The sequence below is a fragment of the Frieseomelitta varia genome, unplaced genomic scaffold (assembly GCF_011392965.1).
Source record: "Frieseomelitta varia isolate USP_RPSP 00005682 unplaced genomic scaffold, Fvar_1.2 scaffold_871, whole genome shotgun sequence".
In the NCBI taxonomy this organism is placed as follows: domain Eukaryota; kingdom Metazoa; phylum Arthropoda; class Insecta; order Hymenoptera; family Apidae; genus Frieseomelitta; species Frieseomelitta varia.
Window position 1 is genome coordinate 641,543 of NW_025110669.1, and position 19,101 is coordinate 660,643.

Genomic DNA, 19,101 nt, shown 5'->3' on the forward strand with positions numbered 1-19,101 from the left:
TCTCTTAGGTTTAAAAGTTGAAGTTTCACATAATTGTTAATGTCAAATGTATATATAATTGTATATATAATATTATTTATACGTATATATAGGGTGTCTCAGCTAAATAATTTGTTCATAGCGAAGTAGGTTGATGAGACATTTATTGATAAATAAACATTTATTTGTGTCAGAAAATGTATCGAGAATTTACATCGCACCAAATTCACATACGATCACAACAATTTCATTTTATTAGTTTAGCGTCGTCTGAAGGTTAGATTTAGATTTAGATTAGATTATATATTATATTATATTAGGTATTATATACAGTACATATATATATATATATATATATATATATATATGTAACTATATAGTTATATATAAGTTATACATAGTATAACTACATATAGTATAAATGTGTATATATTACACATTATACACATTATATGTATATATATATATATATATATATCACGAGTAACAAAACATCTTTTAAACACGGAAAAAAAAGAACAATTCCGTTTCTGTTCCGAAGCAGGAACGTGACGTAAACGCCTCATCGCGAGAGTGGTTCAAAGGGTAGAGCAAGCCGAACGCTGGATCAAATCAAAAGAAGACCAAACAGTGCCGGTGTTCGCTGACACGCGCAACGCCTGCCCAGTTCACACCGATCAAACACCGATAAACCGGCAAATCACCAAACAGACAGCATCCCGTTCCGTCCACTCTCTCCTCCCCCGCTGCCCTGTGTGTCCAGCAAGGGATGATCCCGGGATTATAAACCTAACCGGAAGCGTTCGCAGTTTCAGCCGGTGGTTGCGAGCGGAGAACGTGTGTACCGGAGAGAAGCGGACGTCGCGTGTACAAGCGTGGAATTCGTTGGGAGCGGCGCGCGATGGACGAGTGAAATTAAATCCACACGCCGGTGGCTGGCTGTGTTTCTGGCTCTGTTTTCTCGTCCTGGCGTTACACGTTGTAGCGTGACACAGTCCCGACACGTCCGACGTCCGAGAAGAGCGGATTGGTTTACGCGCACGCACGGCAACTGCAAAAATCTCCCCCGAGTCCTATGGATCGTCGAGTGGCGGGCGTGTTGGGAAACTCGCGCACGATTCGGATGGAAGGAGGTTTTTGGAATTTAATTGCAGGCGAGATTGTTGTGTTTGCGCCGTAAGAAAGAGGGAAGAGGGTTGCAAGTTCTCTCTTCTTTTCCCTTTTTTCTTTTTTCTTTTTTCTTTTTCCTTCTGGTCGTGGACGTTGTTAGATTGAAGTTGAACTTTGGAACTTTAATTATTTTTCGTGTATATGTGTTGACATTTTGAGAGAATAGGCGGGAGGGAACTTTTGGCCCACCCTGTAGAAATTTGTTTAGAGAAATAAATCGCGAGACGCGAACTTTGACGTTCGTTTCACTATCGTAGATACCTTTGTTTTTGATTTTATTTTAGTATAGTTTAGCGGTAGCGAGCTAAATTTACTTTGCACATTCTTGGAGCTTATTTTCCCGTTGCGACAGATTCTTTTTACTTTCTCGTTCGATTTGAGTAATTTCCAAATTTGGCTAGTTACCATTTGGAACTAATTTACGCGCGTAATAGAATTGGATGGGACGAGCGTTATTTTATTAAGATTTAATTTAGGTTTAAGAAATGGCCGTCGCCGGGTGAGAAATAGTTGCTACGTGTAGCAATTTCCAAAGGGATGTCCTCTGGGAGAAGGTGTTGATTTCAGGGCTCTTTGTCTCGCGTCGAAAAGAACGGGGAGAAATAGCGGCGACAGTGGGAAATCGTTCGGAAATACTGTTTCCTGGATTCTCGTGTCCCCGCGATCTCACCAACCCGGAGAAAAAAAAGATCGTTTCGAAACAATAATTTATCCTTACCACTAGAGACACTTTCCCTTTCAAACTCCATTTTCTCCGATTTACCACCCTTAATTCTCAGTCGTTCACTTTTCTCCCCGAAATCGTCGAATCATTCCAATTCGTTTGTTCCTCGAGTCATTCGTCCCCTCCGTCCAGAGACTATCATTCTTCTCCTAAACAAGTTCGAAGACTCTGTGAAAGACAAAGACCAACTAAATTATCCTTTTCAAACTCAAACTCAATGCCCATTTCTTTCTCGTTCTAAAAAGAAAATTCTCTGGAAGACAAGAATCCTAGCTGTGTGTCTCGTTTCAAAAAAAAAGAGTCACCTTTCAAATTCAAACTCTGCGATTCCACCCACCCTTAAGCTAGGTGTTCACTAGAGATAATATAATCATTGTATAATAATTTAAATATTATGTGATGTCATATAATTTAATTATTATATAATAATTTAAATATCATGCAATGTCATATAATATAATCATTATATAATAATTTAAATATCATGTAATGTCATATAATATAATTATTATATAATAATTTAAATATCATGCAATGTCATATAATATAATTATTATATAATAATTTAAATATCGTGTAATGTCATATAATATAATTATTATATAATAATTTAAATATCGTGCAATGTCATATAATATAATCATTATATAATAATTTAAATATCATGCAATGTCATATAATATAATCATATAATAATTTAAATATTATGTAATGTCATATAATATAATTATTATATAATAATTTAAATTATTGAACTCTTCTTTTTACGTTGATTTTTCTTTTCTTCTAAAATATTATGGGCAACTGTGAGGGCACATATTTTTTGCACCTTCACGATAGCGATGTCACTGTTCACACTAAATCATACCACAGTGAGTAGAGCCACAGAGACAATGAACTCTCAAATGAGCACGGTTTGTGAGAGTTGTATCGGATAGTAAGCAGTTTCCCTCTCGGAGAAAATTCTCAAAGCTGCTCTGAAATAGACACAACGCTTGAGAGTACTCTCGAGAGTAACTCTCGCGAGAATCTGTCAAATGGACGTAAGGCTTTACGTTCGAACCACGCGAACCGAGAACTTCCATCGGCAAAAAACAAAAAGTCCGGTTCTACACACACACACACACACACACACACACACACACACACACACACACACATACATATATATATATATATTTCTGTTATCTGAATAATTCATCGCGTGGCGGTAATTCCGTATCCCCTCGGTACGTACGAGGCTGAGCGGTGCTTAATTCAAGAGACACGTTTTGGCTCCCCGAGTGGGTCGTTAGTCGGATGCATCACGTGCGCGGATTTAAAGGGCGGATCCGCACGTAGGTGCGGCGCAACGTCCCGACTAGATTGCACACCGCGAGAGAGGTGATGAACCCCCCGCGCGAGTGGGGTTGGTGGGGTTGATAGTAGGAGAGAATCGGCGGGAAAAAGAGGACTGCTCGATCGCCGCGGAATGATTACGCGAGGCTTCCACCGCTGATTATTCCCTCCCCGAATGGAGCCATCTTTCTTCCGTTTTCGAGCGGCAGAAGGCGCGAGAAGAACCTTTCGTTCGTTCGTTCGTTTGTGTCTGGTCTAGAGAGCGCGAGAGTCTGGGAATCGCGCAGATCCAATTTCATCCGAGGGAGACTGCCGCGCGCCACCGGTTCGTTCGTTCGTTCGTTCGTCGGCTCGTTCGTCCTTCCACAAGCATATTTACAGGCAGCTCGATGCACTCCAATGGCGTTTTAATCTGGCAAATGCATTCCGCGTACGTTCTGGAGCCCGGGGGCTCCTCCTCCTCCTCTCTCTCTCTCTCTCTTTCTCTCTCTTTCTCGCTCTGTCTCCTCGTTTAACTCCGATTCGTTGCAACTTCCTTCTCTTTCTGCCTTTTCGGTCGGAGCCGGTTCGCGTCGCGAACTTTTTCCATCGAGAGCCTCGAAGCTCTCGTCAAAATCGAGATATACGTGCACGCGCGTGAAAGAGAGAGAGAGAGAGAGAGAGAGAGAAGCGTAAAAATGATATTTTTGGGAATGAATCGTCGGAATCCGAACCGGACCCCGCGGCACGTTCTCGCTGAATGCAATACAGGGCTTAATAAGATCTTTCGGGAGTACCTTCGGGTTCGTTTGCCATATCCGCGATCGGATCATTGTTCGAACCTGGATGTGGCCTAGAAACCGTGGCTCGGAATTTTGACGGTAGTCACATTTGTTCGTTGGACTGAAAAGTGAAGCAGATTTAAAAAGACAGATTCGTAGATTCGTGTGAATTTTTTTTATTTCTGTTCAATTGCTGACCAAGTTGATGTTTAATGAATCTCTACTCGATGAAACAAACGGACTTGTCCACGTATAACCAGTCTCTCTCTTTCTCTCTCTCTCTCTCTCTCTCTCTCCTGTATATTCTCCATCCACCGAATAAAAGATCATATAATTAAATTCTACGTTCATTCGTAGAGAAGCTGCTCTCTCTTTCTTTCTTTCTTTCTCCGTTCTTATTCGCATTCCGCGAGAGGCGTCAGTATTCCTCGGTTGGAAAAATGTTGGGTCAGCTCCCCCGGGACGCACGGAAGCGACGAACGAAGGACGATATTCCTCCTCGGGAGAATCTTTTTGGTGTCGATTCTATCCCATTCCCCAACCTTCCCCCCTCCCCTCCCCCTGTCGTCCTTCTATCCTACGTCGGATCATTTTCAATTTATTTCCTCTCCTTTCCTCCTTTCTTTCTTTCTTTCTCTCTCTTTTTCCGAATCACCAGCAGGAAAGGGACAGAGGATTTGGAAGGGGGCGGGGGGTAGGTCGAAGGGCACGGCTCTTTGAAACGATACAGATAGAGGCGCCACCTTTCCCCGGGACAAAGGTTCGCGTCGCTGCGGGGGTGGTTGATTAATGGACTTCTTGCTACGACCGATGTACGAACGACGATGGGGGGAAAAAAAATTCGAGAGAAGAGAGAGAGAGAGAGGAATCCGGGAGGTTGGAGAGACTCGGTTGAAATTGCGACGCCGGTTCCGCGAAAGTACCGATCGATTAATTGGAGTTGTCGAGCACTCGTGATCTGCCCGCTTGTCCGTTGTTTAATCGTTTTTTGATGGCGGTCTCCGAACCGCCGATCGCTCGATTATGTCGACGGCTTGCCCCCATTTTTGCATCCCTGCCCACTTCCCTGCCGGTTTATTATCGGCCTCCGGAGACAGGTTACTCCACGATGACGTATCAGTTGTTCATTATCGACGTCCCAGTTCCTCTGCGGTTCATCCCCGTGGCTGTCGCAATATCTCACTCGCTGTTGTCGGTCGGCTTCTCTCTCGTCCAACTTTCGTCTGTGATTTTCTTTTCTTTTTTTTTTTTAAGGTGAAGTAAATACAGCAATAGGTCTTCATAAGTGCACTTTTTGGACTCGTGAGCGTCACTTGTTCTCACCAACTTTTGGAATTGAGGCTGTCCTCGCTCTTTCTTTCGATGCCAATTCGCAGAATTACACCATTCCTCCTAAACCAGCTCTTCATGGACGGTTATGAGGGCACTATTGTAGTTAACGTTCAATTTTCTGCGAATCATTTGTCTCAGTTTGTTCAAATACACAGTGGAACAGGCGTTGTTTGAAAAACAACGACGCGGTGTTAATTCTTTGAGTTGTAATATCGAATCACAATGCCCGTGGTTAGGAATTATGGTTTCGACTTGAAAGGGAAAGCACGTTGTAATCCGACAGAATGTGAATTTGAATTTTCCATTTTAATTTTTCAAACCGATTGATATAAACAAATAATATGATCAAATAAACAAACTATATATAATGCTTTCGATGCTTTACATCTGACACAGTGTAACATGTTACAGTAACAAATTTTTTATTGAGAAGAAAATCGCATCGCAGCTAAATAAGAGCGTGGATTATATATCATTGTTTTTAAATTGATTACAAATTATATATCAGTGATTTTAAGTTCGTTGTCGAGAGATTTGTTGGAAGATTTGTGATTATAGAGTTCTTTTTTCTTTAACGAAATTCTTGTTAACCTTGCAAAATGATCATCGCTCGAATTCGACTTTAATCGTACGGGCGCTTGGATTTACGAACATCTTCGTGCAGAAAAATCTCATCAGAGTGGAATTTTCAATATTTATTTACCCTTGATGTTATCCCGCGTTACGTTACGTGTAATACTGAAAATGTTACATTTCAGCATTGCTACCGCGCAGGATATTGCAATATCTCGCAGTAATAACGCTAATTTTTTTTATAAACGAAAGGATATGAAATTCTTCTTTGCGCAGACGCGAGCGAACGCAAGTTACTTGCTTCCTTTCTACTCTCGACGAAACAGCGAAAGACGGATAGTATTTATGAGTTTTTCAATTCAGGTTGCTCCGAGAGTTATAACCGGCTAACTCCGTAAATGAAGAACCTTCAGTAACTGTAGACTTGTTTGAGAAATGAAATAATAATCGTGCGTCCAGGGGCTACAAAAGTTACGTAGTTGATCAACTTCTCTTCTGAGGAGTTCGTACACGCGTTGCGATATTAATTAACCACCTTCGTAACCGAATCGTTGATTTTTCTGTTCAAATAACTGTGAAAGAAAGAACTTAATTGGCCGAGGGTCGAGATTTACAAACGGAGATTTTGATTTCACGGTTATTTGACAAACATTCTGGAATTTTAAGTAACTTCTATTTTTTTAATACACCTTTCCCGATCGACCTGCAGATCGTTCACGATTTTAGTAAATTATCCAACAAATTTAAAATGCTGAATGACGCTACACTTCCTCCCTTCATCCTTTCGAATTGATTTTCTCACTGCCAACAATGACATAGTATCGTTAATCAAGGGTCAATGGTCGTTCTGCCTCAAGGTTTATTCGTGTGACAACATACGGCGTCGAATTTTAGATTACTTCTGATTTTTAATACGCTTTTTCGATAAAATTGATTATACTGATCGTTTTGAAGATCGTTCGCGATTTCAGTAAACTATCCAACAAATTAAAAACGACAAGTCGAATGTTGCTACACTCAAGAACATCCTTTCGAATTAGTTTTTTCACTGCCAACAATGACATAGTATCGTTAATCAAGGGTCAATGGTCGTTCTGCCTCAAGGTTTATTCGTGTGACAACATACGGTGTCGAATTTTAGATTACTTCTGATTTTTATAGTACGCTTTTTCGATCAAATTACATTGATCGTTCACTCGATTTCAGTAAACTATCCAACAAATTAAAAACGACAAGTCGAAGTGTTGCTACACTTTTCTTTAACATCCCTTCATCCCCAAGAACATCCTTTCGAATTGGTCCTTTCACTGCCAGCAGTGACGCAGTATCGTTCGTTATTTATCAGTCGTTTTAATGGACATTGCACGGTCGACTGTTGCAGAGAGTCGAGAACGAGGAAAAGGGGCAGCCGCACGGGAACGAGATCGATAAAAAAAGCGATAGGGTAATGCTGGAAAATCGTCGCAGCCGATGGGGAGCGTCGTAGCTTTCCATCGTCCCTAATTGACAGGCAGAAGGAAGCTTGTGCCCGAGGACCTGGCGGCGAGGGAAAGAAAGAAGAAAGAAAAGAAAGGGAGAGGACGACGCGCGCGACACGCGTTAAGAAACAGAGCGTCGACGAGGAGAGCTAGGAGAGGAGCGAGACCTGGCGAAATTTACGAGTGAAACAGGTTTGCTCTCTCTGCGAGAAGGTACAAATCTCGAAGCCAGGTAACAAATGGCGCTACCGTAAGAATCAGCTGACCGTGCCACGGAACCGAAAGTTGAGGACGGATTTCGTCGCGAGTGTTTTACCGACGAAGGTATTTTCTGGTCGATCTCTCGGACTTGAAATTCGTCCTTGGACCTTGCGAGTTGACGCTTCTCGATGGTGGTTTTCCCTTTGGCGTTTGGCGAACTATGGTCTCGAGCGTACGGCACGAAGGAAATTGAAGTGCAAGAAGAGACAGAAAGAGAGAGAGAGAGAGAGAGGGGGAGAGAAAAATGTCGAGGATTCGAGGCACAGATCGCTGAGAAGCGAATGAGAGAGCGGATCCATCGGAGGGACGTTAGCCAAATGGGTTAAAAAGAAAACGATGGCGATGGACGGCGCGACCCAGTGCTGCACGCAAAATGGCGATCGTGCTGCCGTCGTGGAAACGCAACAAGTGGCGATCTGTTGTTCCTTATCCGTGAGCTATCGTCGATGTTTCCCAAGGAACGGGCCGGACTCGATCCTCCAGGACCCGACGCTTGCGATTTTCTGAACAACGTCTGGCCTTCGAGAGCCGACCTGACCGAAAAAAGGGACACCGAAGGAGAGCCGAAAGGAACACGCTCGGCGTCGATAATAATTCCGTCACTCGAGAAAACACGGGAAAGTACGTTCTTCCCGAAATACATAGAGAGGAGAAAGAGATTAAGCCAAAAAGAGCTAACAAGATTTCTGTTTCTCCAAGCTAAGAAGGATCCTCCTTTAGACTCAAAGCTCGAAAATTCAAGATCGAGCTGAAAGTACCGGTTTGTTCTCCCGACGCGTTGATCTCGTTCGATCCTCCCGAAAGATAGCGAGGCTTGTTGGCAAAAAGGCTGTTGGGATATCGAGGCGGACGACTATGAGCAGAGCCGATGCCCGGCGAGGAAGGAAGAGGACATCGTTGTTGCGGAAGTCAGGGACTGCCGGCGGCGCGGCTGCGACACGACTCCACGCGTTCCACTGTCCGTTCCGGTCGAGCGATTCGCGGCTAATCTGAGAGACAAAGTAGCTCGTGCCTCGTCGGATGAGACGATGGTGATGAAGATCTCCGCGGTCGAGGCTGGCGTTCCTTTACTAAGCGCCGTCGGTCCGCGCTGCGTCGTCAAGCAGGCCACGGTGAAACGATGCGTCGCCGCTCTGCTGCTCGTCTCCGTCGCCAGTATATTCTACTACACACACTACATCATCAGCAGCCCGCTGTCCAGGTGAGTTCTCTACCGAACTTTTCGATTCACGAGCCCTTTCGCCTCGACCGGTGTTTGCGCGACTCGCGTTTGTTAACCACGTTGCGCTGGCAACTGATTGCGGACCGTAACGAGCGACCAAACCGTGTGCAATAATTCGTCGCTTTCTTTCTGAACTCGTCGGTACGATATCGCTGGATAGAAATTGTTGAGAAGTAATAAATTTATCATTTGTTTTGCCTGGGAGAAAGTATTGCAATTTTGGGACAAAAAAATTTCGACTTGCGTGGCATTTCATTCCAGCGCAAAAGGTCAATTGGACGAGCGTTTGACGCGAAGCATGTGGATTAAATAGCGGCTAACTAGCGTGATTTTCGTACACGCGAATGATAATCGCGTAAATAGATTCTGTCAGTGCAAAAAAAGAAAATACAAAATAGTGGAAAGAGAAGCTGATACAAGTTATAGAAATACATATTTATTTCGCATGGGTTAACAAACAAAGAAAACAGATAACAATAATAATGACATTTCAGAAAACAAATTTTATTCGGTGTCACTATCATTTTCAATTGACACAAGCTCGTTGTCCTCGTCGCTTGAAATATTTGCAAGTTCAACTTCATTTTCATCGTTTAATGTTAATTTTTTCGTTCTCAAACTTATCGTTTGCCATTTCTGCTCGTTGAAATTTTAAGGCTCGTTGAATGTTCGAATCAATATGTTCTACAATATATAATATTTTTTGGCCACGTAAATTCAGGTCGTGTAGAAAAAGTGACGCGTAAAGAGTGTTACAATTTACCGCGTAAAAAGTATCAGTGGGAGAGTGGGGCTCATGGACGACGAAGAAATTTCAATGTAGTGGCGAGATGAGTGTTGTGGAGGGGATAGCGTTAGCTAACTATAGTAGGAACAAGAGCGAGTCGCCAGTTAGCCACTTCTGATTTATTGCGATACGTGTTGCAGTTAATCTAGCGACATTTCTCTATTAAAAAGCCTTAGAACAAAAACCTGTAAATCGTTCAAAAAATCGAATTGTAGTTCTTTTTAGATATTGTAACATAAATAGCATGAATACTTGCGGACTGAAATAAACAAGAATAAACACGGATTTGTGGAAAATAAATTTGCCTTTTTATCGTTTCTTCAGTGATGCTCGCGAGTTTAAAATGCTTAAAATGCATGTTCTCCAATAGACCATAACCGGGATGTTTTGTTTGGATCTTGTTTTGGTTGAACGAACTATGGATATTACATTTGTTGGAAAATTGGAAAAATTCAATAACACTTTGTACAGGCAAAGAACCAGCGAAACATTAATATAGTGACGATTGTGTGCATAAAATACGAGCGCGGAATCTGCTGTTTTTTTTTTTTTTTTTTTTTTTATTTTTTTTTTTTTTTTTTTTTTTTTAATTTTTTATTTTCGAAACGCGAGATGATTCATCTCGGGCTAGCGGAGAATATAAACGATCGATCGTCGAGTTAATTGCAATTTGACAAATTTTCGTAGCGCGCGGAAAATTGAAAATTGCGGAGTAATACGGTTGGCACACGTTCGCTGGTTGTTTTATAATAGATATTTTTGGACGAAATTCGTTAGCGTCGGAAGCGTATAATTTCTCGCCGATATGTTAACGCTCATTCGCGTTTATTAAATGCTATCGGGAACCCGGTGAGTTAAAATTTATTTCCCAAATCGGAGGGGGAGAGGGGAACATTGGGCACGACAACAATTAAAGCTCGCGAAAAATTTATCGTTTTCGAGAGCCGTGGGAATTTTTTTCGGTAGCAGGGCGATAAACAACTCTTCGTTTTCTTAGTTGAAACGCATTGATCGCGGCGGACGCAGTCGGATGGAAGAGAAACAATCCGTGTTTGAATTATAACATTTAAAAATACGAGTGTCGACCGAGAATTTCATAGTTTTCCTCGTAATTTAAACAGTTCGTAACATTCACGTTGACTTTCTTCCTCTTTTTTTAATTTTTCCTCTTTTCATATTAGACGTAGCGATTTTGAGAAATGCAGCGAACTTTCAGACGATCAAAGTCTTAAATTTATGATATATTGACTATAATTATAATGAGTACAATGTATAATGTAAAAGAGACTCGATTAAAAGCTCTGTCTCAAACAATTCCGCTCGGCGCGAGGAAAAATTAAATTCCGATAAATAAGAATACTGTAACAATTCCAACGTTAATCGAGCAGATCTCCACAATGGAGAGAGAAACCGATAGCACTGGCGTATCGAAAGAAAGAATTCCATTGGAATCACCGTCTAATTGATCGGATCGCGAAAACCGAGTAACAGGTCCGCGAACTTTCACTTATTCCAATTGCTCGTTTATCGACGTTTAATTTCGTTCTTTATTGAGCTTCGTCCTTTAAAACGAACCCAGAGATTAATATTCCCAGTGAAATACATTCGATAGAATAATCGTCAAGACGATCGGGCTTCCATAGAAATTTAAAAAAGAAAATCAATTTCTTTAAAAAGAAAAGAAAAAGAAGAAAAAGAATTTGACGTAACAAAAGGAGATAAAAGAGAGGATTTTCGACGTAAAAAGATATCGCAAATATCGGTCACGGGATCGGTTAATGTTGTTGTTAATTTTTTAATTATTCAAAAAGATATCAGTTTCTTAAAAAGAAAAATTTGACGTACGAAAAGAAATAAAATAAGGGATTTTCGACGTAAAATATTAGGATCGGTTAATGTGGTCGTAGAATTTCACCGCGAGCAATGAATAGTGTTTGCCACGCACGAAACGAGCTGTTTCGCGTGATGAATGGGAAACGTGACAAAGACTCTCGGGGCCAGGCGATTTATTTCCTCAATACGAAATCGAAAATCTTGGCCAGCTGATTGTAACTCTTTGAAGTTACTTTGAAGGCTCTCGGCTTGCTGGAAACAATTTTTGACGAAATTTAAGAGTATCCAGTGACGAAGCTTATTTTCAATTTGTTTCAAACTGTGAAAAATAGTCGGAAATTCGGAACTCGACAGAAGTTCAGAATTTTTTTTATTTTTGCCAATAATGGGAAGTCAGAAGTATTAAATTCGCCATTTACGAGCCTTTAAATCTTCCAAAAATCGTGCTCCTTTGTTTCCTCGATTTCTCCAGCAGTAAATTTTGCAAGAAAATTTAATGGGAAATTCTCGGTGCATCGGATTCTCAAATTCCGCAACTTCTTTTCACTTCGAAACCACCGGGTCGATACACTCTATTGTCCGAATGTCCGAATGAATCTCACTCGGTTTTTCGAAAATCAGTTTCATTCTCGATTTTCTTCGATCTTGGCTCGAGAACGATCGCCACCGACTCTGTGCCAGCCAGTTGCACAGTTAATTCGGAAAGACGAATAACCCCGCGGGCCGAACTGTGTTCGTCTCGGCTCGATATGGAGCCAACCTAACCCTGAAGGCGGCGGCGATTGCAAACCGTCTAGCGCTAGAACCACATAGAAAGAGAAAGAGAGAGAGAGAGAGAGAGAGAGAGAGAAGGCTCTCTGGAAATTCGGCGTTATTTCGTGGCGGTGTAATTACGTAACGCCAAATTGTTGCTGGCAGTTGCTTGGCTGCGCGGTTTCCTCGGGGACTTATATCTTAATTGCGCGGTAATATAGTACGCGACGAGCCAAACCTTCCTCTGACCGGCCTTTGAAGTTAATTACGCATCGTGCAGCATTTGCAAACGATATCCTGTCCTTCACGATGCGCGCCGTTTTCGTTCTCTCCCTTCCACTCGCCACGCTCTTTGCCACGGGAATTCCCCGAATCCGCGATACGCGCGTGTGCTCTGTGACTCGTGCCGCGTTGGTCGTTTCATTAATTTTCAGAAACTGAAACTCGCGATTCCAGGTTAAGTGTAAGTCGAACGCTCGCTAGATTTTCAAACTAATTGGTTGAAACGTTTCAAACTGGTCAAACGATCTGTCGATTTTTCATTTTTCGTTCTTTTAATTTTGTCTAAATTCCTGATTCGTTAAGCCACGGGGAATTCTCCGAATCCGCGCGATACACGCGTGTGCTCTGTGACTCGCGCCGCGTTGGTCGTTTCATTAATTTTCAGAAACTGAAACTCGCGATTCCAGGTTAAGTGTAAGTCGAACGCTCGCTAGATTTTCAAACTAATTGGTTGAAACGTTTCAAACTGGTCAAACGATCTGTCGATTTTTCATTTTTCGTTCTTTTAATTTTGTCTAAATTCCTGATTCGTTAAGCCACGGGGAATTCTCCGAATCCGCGCGATACACGCGTGTGCTCTGTGACTCGCGCCGCGTTGGTCGTTTCATTAATTTTCAGAAACTGAAACTCGCGATTCCAGGTTAAGTGTAAGTCGAACGCTCGCTAGATTTTCAAACTAATTGGTTGAAACGTTTCAAATTGGTCAAACGATCTGTCGATTTTTCATTTTCCGTTCTTTTAATTTTGTCTAAATTCCTGATTCGTCGATATGTTGGATTCCGTGTAATGGAGTCAACACGCTTACAATTTAGAAGAGTTTATCCCCTTACAGTCGTGTATGAAATAGAATGATTTGCAATGGTTTAGAATGTCTTAGAATATGATGAATGTCTAATGCTTTTAACAACATAAAATGTCTCTATAATGATTTAGAATATTTTATGAGCAGGAATGTCTCTAAAGCATGTCCTTATATATATTTGCTTATCATCGTCAAGTGGAAGGGGAAGGAGCATAGATGACCAACTATTGGATCTTGCTCTTATGACTAACTATTCACAGTCCACTTTTATGTGCTTAGCTTATTGTCAGTATTTGCATAGATTCAATATTGGTCATCCAACAGATATCGGCAGATTAAAAATTCGATGTGTACAACTTTGCGAACGCTGCTCTGTTTTCAAGGACGTCGGCGAATGCCGCGGCTGAGTGTTTCGTTAATTGGATCGTTGGTCGATCAGATTGACCGTTTACCTTTAGATCGCGATTGATCGCCTTCGGTCGATCGTAGACGCCGGTCGTGCACGCCTTTCGGTTAATTGACGACGCGGATCAATCTTAATAGATAACCTATGACCGTATTCCGCAAGCAATTGTAGGTTTCGGAGTAAACCGTCGTCAATCACGAAACCTAATACTCTCGCGTGGACATTGACATGTAATTTCGCATCGACGTGGTCGGGCCACGAATTCCCCCCGTATTGCCTCGCAGCAGAGCCCCCGGGCACTGCGGCCCCCGAGGAGCCGTGCAATATTCCAAATCACGCCTACCCCGAAATCCCTGAATTTGCCACGCTCCGATATCTTCGGAACCTTACACGTGCCAGCCATCAATTAGCTCTAATGTTTCGGTTAAAAGGCAGACGAATGGCGCGCTGCGTGAGCACACGTGTGTGTGTGTGTGGGTGTACAGGTACACTTGCAGAGGACAGAGATACCGTGAATGTTTCGTTACAGAGTTTTCGTAATTTTCGCGTAAATTGAAGCATGTCAAGTGGAGGACTTTTAATTAACGCTAGATTTCCTATAAATATAATAAATATTATATATATATATATAATATTAATAAATATTATAATATATATATAATATTTATACCTTCACGACAGTATTTTTAGATGCTCGAGCGATTTTTAACAAAATATATTAGTAAAAGCTTGTGCTCTTTGTATCATATTATTGACTTTTTCTTGCATTTTAATTCCTTTGGTATGAATATTATACTTTAGCCGTCGCTAGTTCTAGTGTTAAGGAGAAGTTTTAAGGAAATTTATAAATAACAGGGATAACTGAAAAATAACTGACAACAGGCTGCTCTGAAAATGTTCAACAATTTGTTCGGTCGAATTTGACTCGATAAGCAATCAATAATTATAAATTTCTGTAACTTTAATTGCGCTGAATCGTGCACGAAAATCATCGTCTGAATCGCGTTGTGATAAGTTCCACCTCGATGTTACTTTCGATACACGGAGAACTATTGTTCTTCATTGACGATGGAGACCACCTCTTGTACAACGATGTAAGACTCTCTGTTGATTAATTGAGTCAACCTTGTTGATTAGTTGAGACTACTTCGTTGGTTAATTGAGACTAGCCAGTTGACCATTCGCGAGCCTGTTTCGTGCAAACTGGCTAGTTCGCTCTGGCCAGTCATAATTGCCTCCAGACGAGTTTCTGGAAGATTCAGTGTGTCTTCTTATCGAAAAACAGGCTCGCGAGTCTTGATACAAACAGGTGGACAGTAACGTGTGTGGTCTCGGACTTGTTGATCTAATTTCCCTGCAGGTACGCAAAAATAAATTGATAACGGCGGGAAACATAAAAAAAAAAGAGGATTTAGAATAAAAACACAAAGAGAAAGTTACAGAGTTTTGATTTACAAAGAGAGAGACTTGTGTGAAAGTTTTTGAGGGATAGGTGAGGATTTATGACTCATAAATGAAAAGCCTGATCAAGCAGTGCAGGAGAGAAAAAAAAAGAAAGCACTCGTTTCGTTTTTATTCGAATTATCGAAAGAATGTGACAAGAAATACAGACTAAATCCCATGATTCAGCACTCGGGAATATTTTTGCGCTGACACAATTTTTTTCTTTTCGAGAAGCTTCGCAGAATTTCTTTGGAAATTATTGAAAAGTTGACGCAGTTTTAGCGTCCGCATAGCGGATGGAGTCTTGAGTGACAAAATTACCACCAGAGAGAAAGATAGAGAGAGAGAGAGAGAGAGAGAGAGAGAGAAAGAAAGAGGAAAAAGACGATGAAAGCTACAAGATGAAAAAATCTCGCAGACCTCGGGAGAAGTGCAAGCGCGCATTCTCGGTCGTGGGACGCGAAATGCGGCCGGATGTTTGTCGCACGCCCAATCAGCGCCAATTCAACCTTCTCAGCTCGTCCCTTACGTCGGCGCTAAGCCACAGACGCACGTCGTCTCGTCCCTCGTGTTCTCCGCGTGACGCATCTTTTTCGCCGAAGAATCGCCAGCCCCGAGGAAAATCGGGCACCTCTCGTGTTCCGCCACGAGGTCACTGGTTCCATCAATTCCCTCTTACCGACCGCCTTTCAAGAGACCCCCGTCGAAATTTCCTCCGGTATTTTCAATCAGCGAAGGACCCCGAAGGGGTGAAAAGTAGGTCGAACGGTTCTCTCCGCTTAAAAATCAATTTCTTTCAATTTTCTGTCCTTTTTTTTTTAATCTTCGCACGATTTCGTCTTAACACATTACCCAATACCACTCGGCGCGCTGAATGCTGCTTTTTTCAGGGTTCGCAGATTTTTGGAGCAACAGGGAAACTTTGTACAGTGCGTAATATGCACTTGTTTAATTCACATTGATAAAATATTCTCAAATGTTACTATATATATTTATTATAGTGATATCTGAGAATCTATTTATCATGTGTTTTAGAGTTTAACTATTATTTATTTTATATTTATATTAACACATTGAGGACCGTATGCTCTGATAAACGTACAGCTTGTATTCTCTCGTATTTTTTGAATTATTTAATATGTGATTGAAAGGTTTCAACAGAATGTATAGCATTTAACAAGTGTATTATTTTATTAACAATTTAAAATTATTAATTTTCTCATTTTAGAGGTATTTTATTAAATAAAATGAAAGTACCTCTAGTAACGTTTCTTGGTGTGGTATGTCAGGAAACAATTTCCCTATTTCTTGAAAAATTATATAACATTGTAATATACAATTATATGTAATATTATATAGCGTAAATTAAATATAACGTTGCCTGAATCGTGTCCCCTACAACACAATAAAGCGTTCCCCGTCCGCAACAGTTGGAAACTGAAAGACGCGAACTCGCGTTTCCCGTCCACAATGTGTTAATATTTATTCGAATATCGCATACGTAGATTTAGTTTGGCAACAGTCTCGGCAGTAATTTTAATCCCGCGATAAATTATTGACAACTGCAACTTCAAAGCTACTGTAATTAAAATTTTACGAAACAGTTCGAGTCACAGTTTTAGTGCACGTTTGGATGGAACTCGGCCCGACGTATAATTCTCACGTATAATTCGTTTTCTGTGAATTGCAATCGTGCCTCGTTCTCGATGTCTTTTTTTATACACTTTGTCGTCGAAGAGGGCATCGTTAGAGCGTTGAAACCGGAGTTTCGGCGAAGTTCACGCGTGGGCGCGAAGCGGCTCGTCGCGCATTAATTTTCGTTCGACGAAGCCGTAACAGCGGCTTTACGATGGCGTCTCGCGAGCCATCGCGAATACATCGCGTACAGGACCCCGGCGGCGCGCGCGGAACTTGATAAAAGTTGAATATTTCGGTGTGTTCCGGCCGACATTTATGCTCCAAGTTTACACAACTCGATATTACCTTGACAAGACGGATGTTCGGAATAATCAAACTTCTGCCTGGCGAACCACCGCGATGAATAATGTATCGCGTTGGATACGCGCGCGCGTGTTCTACACCGGCGATTTCTAACACGTTTTCTCGACGATACCCCAACGAGCGTTCACTCAGAGGAGTCGTCGAAACACTTGGCACAGTGATTTATCGATGATTTTCTCGAAATTTGCCTCCACGATTTTTTCCCTTTTTTTTTTCAAAATATTTAAATATTTAACTATTAACGCGCGATTTCGGTACGACGAATCGAGAACTATCGAAACGTTTAACGTCGGGATTAGCGAAGTGTTTTTTTTTTTTTTTTTTTTTTTTTTTGCTTTTAAAGTTTTGTAAAAATACGCAGTTGCTCGATTTTTTCATATTTTTCAACGGGAAAGCAATTAAGGATTTTTTTTTCTCATTAATCCGTTGATCGGATCGTCGTTCAACCGGAATTTGTTGCAACGAAGAGACTGGAAACGATCTCGAAACGATCCCCGGTAGGAAATAGGATCGTCGCGCGACTTTAATTTCCAGATAATATTTGTGTCTCGCGAAGGTCTGAAGGGCTAAGATTGATTCACCTTTGTATCAACTATCAACTCCGTAATTATAAAAGTCTGTAGGTGAGGGATGACCTCGTTACCAAGTTAATTATAATCGTGTATACACGCGCAGCGTAGTTGGGTACACGTTACACCGTGATCGATACCGGCGTTAAGAGAATCGAAATTACATTTCAGAGATTAGGTTTCACCCCTTCTCTCCGTAATAAAACGACGAATTACACTCGATCCGGGAGTTATCGGCTGAATTGAACGTACGGATCGATTCAAATTCGTTCTCCTAGAATAAGCTCCGACAAATGTATAATAACATAACATGACCTCCTTGCTCGGTCTTCGATTTAAAATTACACACGCCTTTGGCGAATCGCTAGTTTTATATTCCGTGCCACGGCGATATCAGAAAAATTCTCAAAGAGTGTAGAGAATTTCAAAAAATTCACTACGCGTCGATCAATCATTTGAGAATTAGAACAGAAGCGAGTTTGGCGAGACGTCGTTAGACTGAAATATCGAAGATCGTTCGAATTGACGGGGGACGACAGTGCGGAAATCTCTCTCGAAAACGATACTTTCCGAACAAACATAATTCTCGACGAGAGAGAGAGAGAGAGAGAGAGAGAGAGAGAGAGAGAGAGAATGGGACGACAGAATTGTGCAAATTTCGGCGTGTTTGCACTCGCAGCAGTTTAATATCCTGCTGAAGGAGTGTATCTTTCGAAGAATGATCGTGGGAGATAGAAGGAGCGGATCGATATCCACCATCATCCCTGTACAATAATACCGATAATAATTTCCGATAGCGGAGGAGACGATGGCCGCGAAAGTTTCCAGATTGCAGGCGAACGTGTCGATTAATTTGTCGCCCCGTGTAATTTCATACTTTCAGCTTTTTTTCGTACACCTTCGTTATCTAGCTGCTTATAAAAGATTTTATTTGATCTGATCCTTTCAAAATTGCCAAACTAATTGCCCATGGAGTCCATTTTCGTTTCTCCGCGCGGAATTCACGTATTCACTGTTTGACTCCTCAAGTTTTATCTCCCTTTAAATACGCGATTTATAACGAATTAAATGAATGAGGAAGAAAAAAAGAAAATCTCATTGAACTCTGGACTGTACTTTGCAAAATTTAAAGAGTACTGTTCGTCGTCCACCATTTTTATTTCTCTTTACTCAAGATCAAGCGAAACGCAAATAGTAAATAAATGGTAATAAATAATAATGGAATAGTAATAACATGAAATAAAAATATCTTAATAATAGTAACAAAATAAAATAGCAATAGCAAAAGGAATCTTCAGATCTCTGTTTTCTAAAATTAAAACACGCGTCGTTTTCACTTTACTCCCCTGTAAATTCTTCTTTTCAGACCTCAGGATCAAACGAAATA

At 41.3% G+C, this 19,101-nt stretch overlaps 1 long non-coding RNA gene across 1 annotated transcript in view; it reads left to right on the top strand.

The window, feature by feature from the left end:
* Nucleotides 1-17,295, top strand: part of LOC122536783 — a 102,090-nt gene extending 84,795 nt beyond the window's left edge. The window contains exons 3-5 of the long non-coding RNA XR_006308472.1: nucleotides 7,259-8,817; nucleotides 14,112-14,118; nucleotides 17,283-17,295. This is a non-coding gene — a long non-coding RNA (uncharacterized LOC122536783). The remainder of the gene's footprint in view (nucleotides 1-7,258; nucleotides 8,818-14,111; nucleotides 14,119-17,282) is intronic.
* Nucleotides 17,296-19,101: the final 1,806 nt, after the last annotated feature.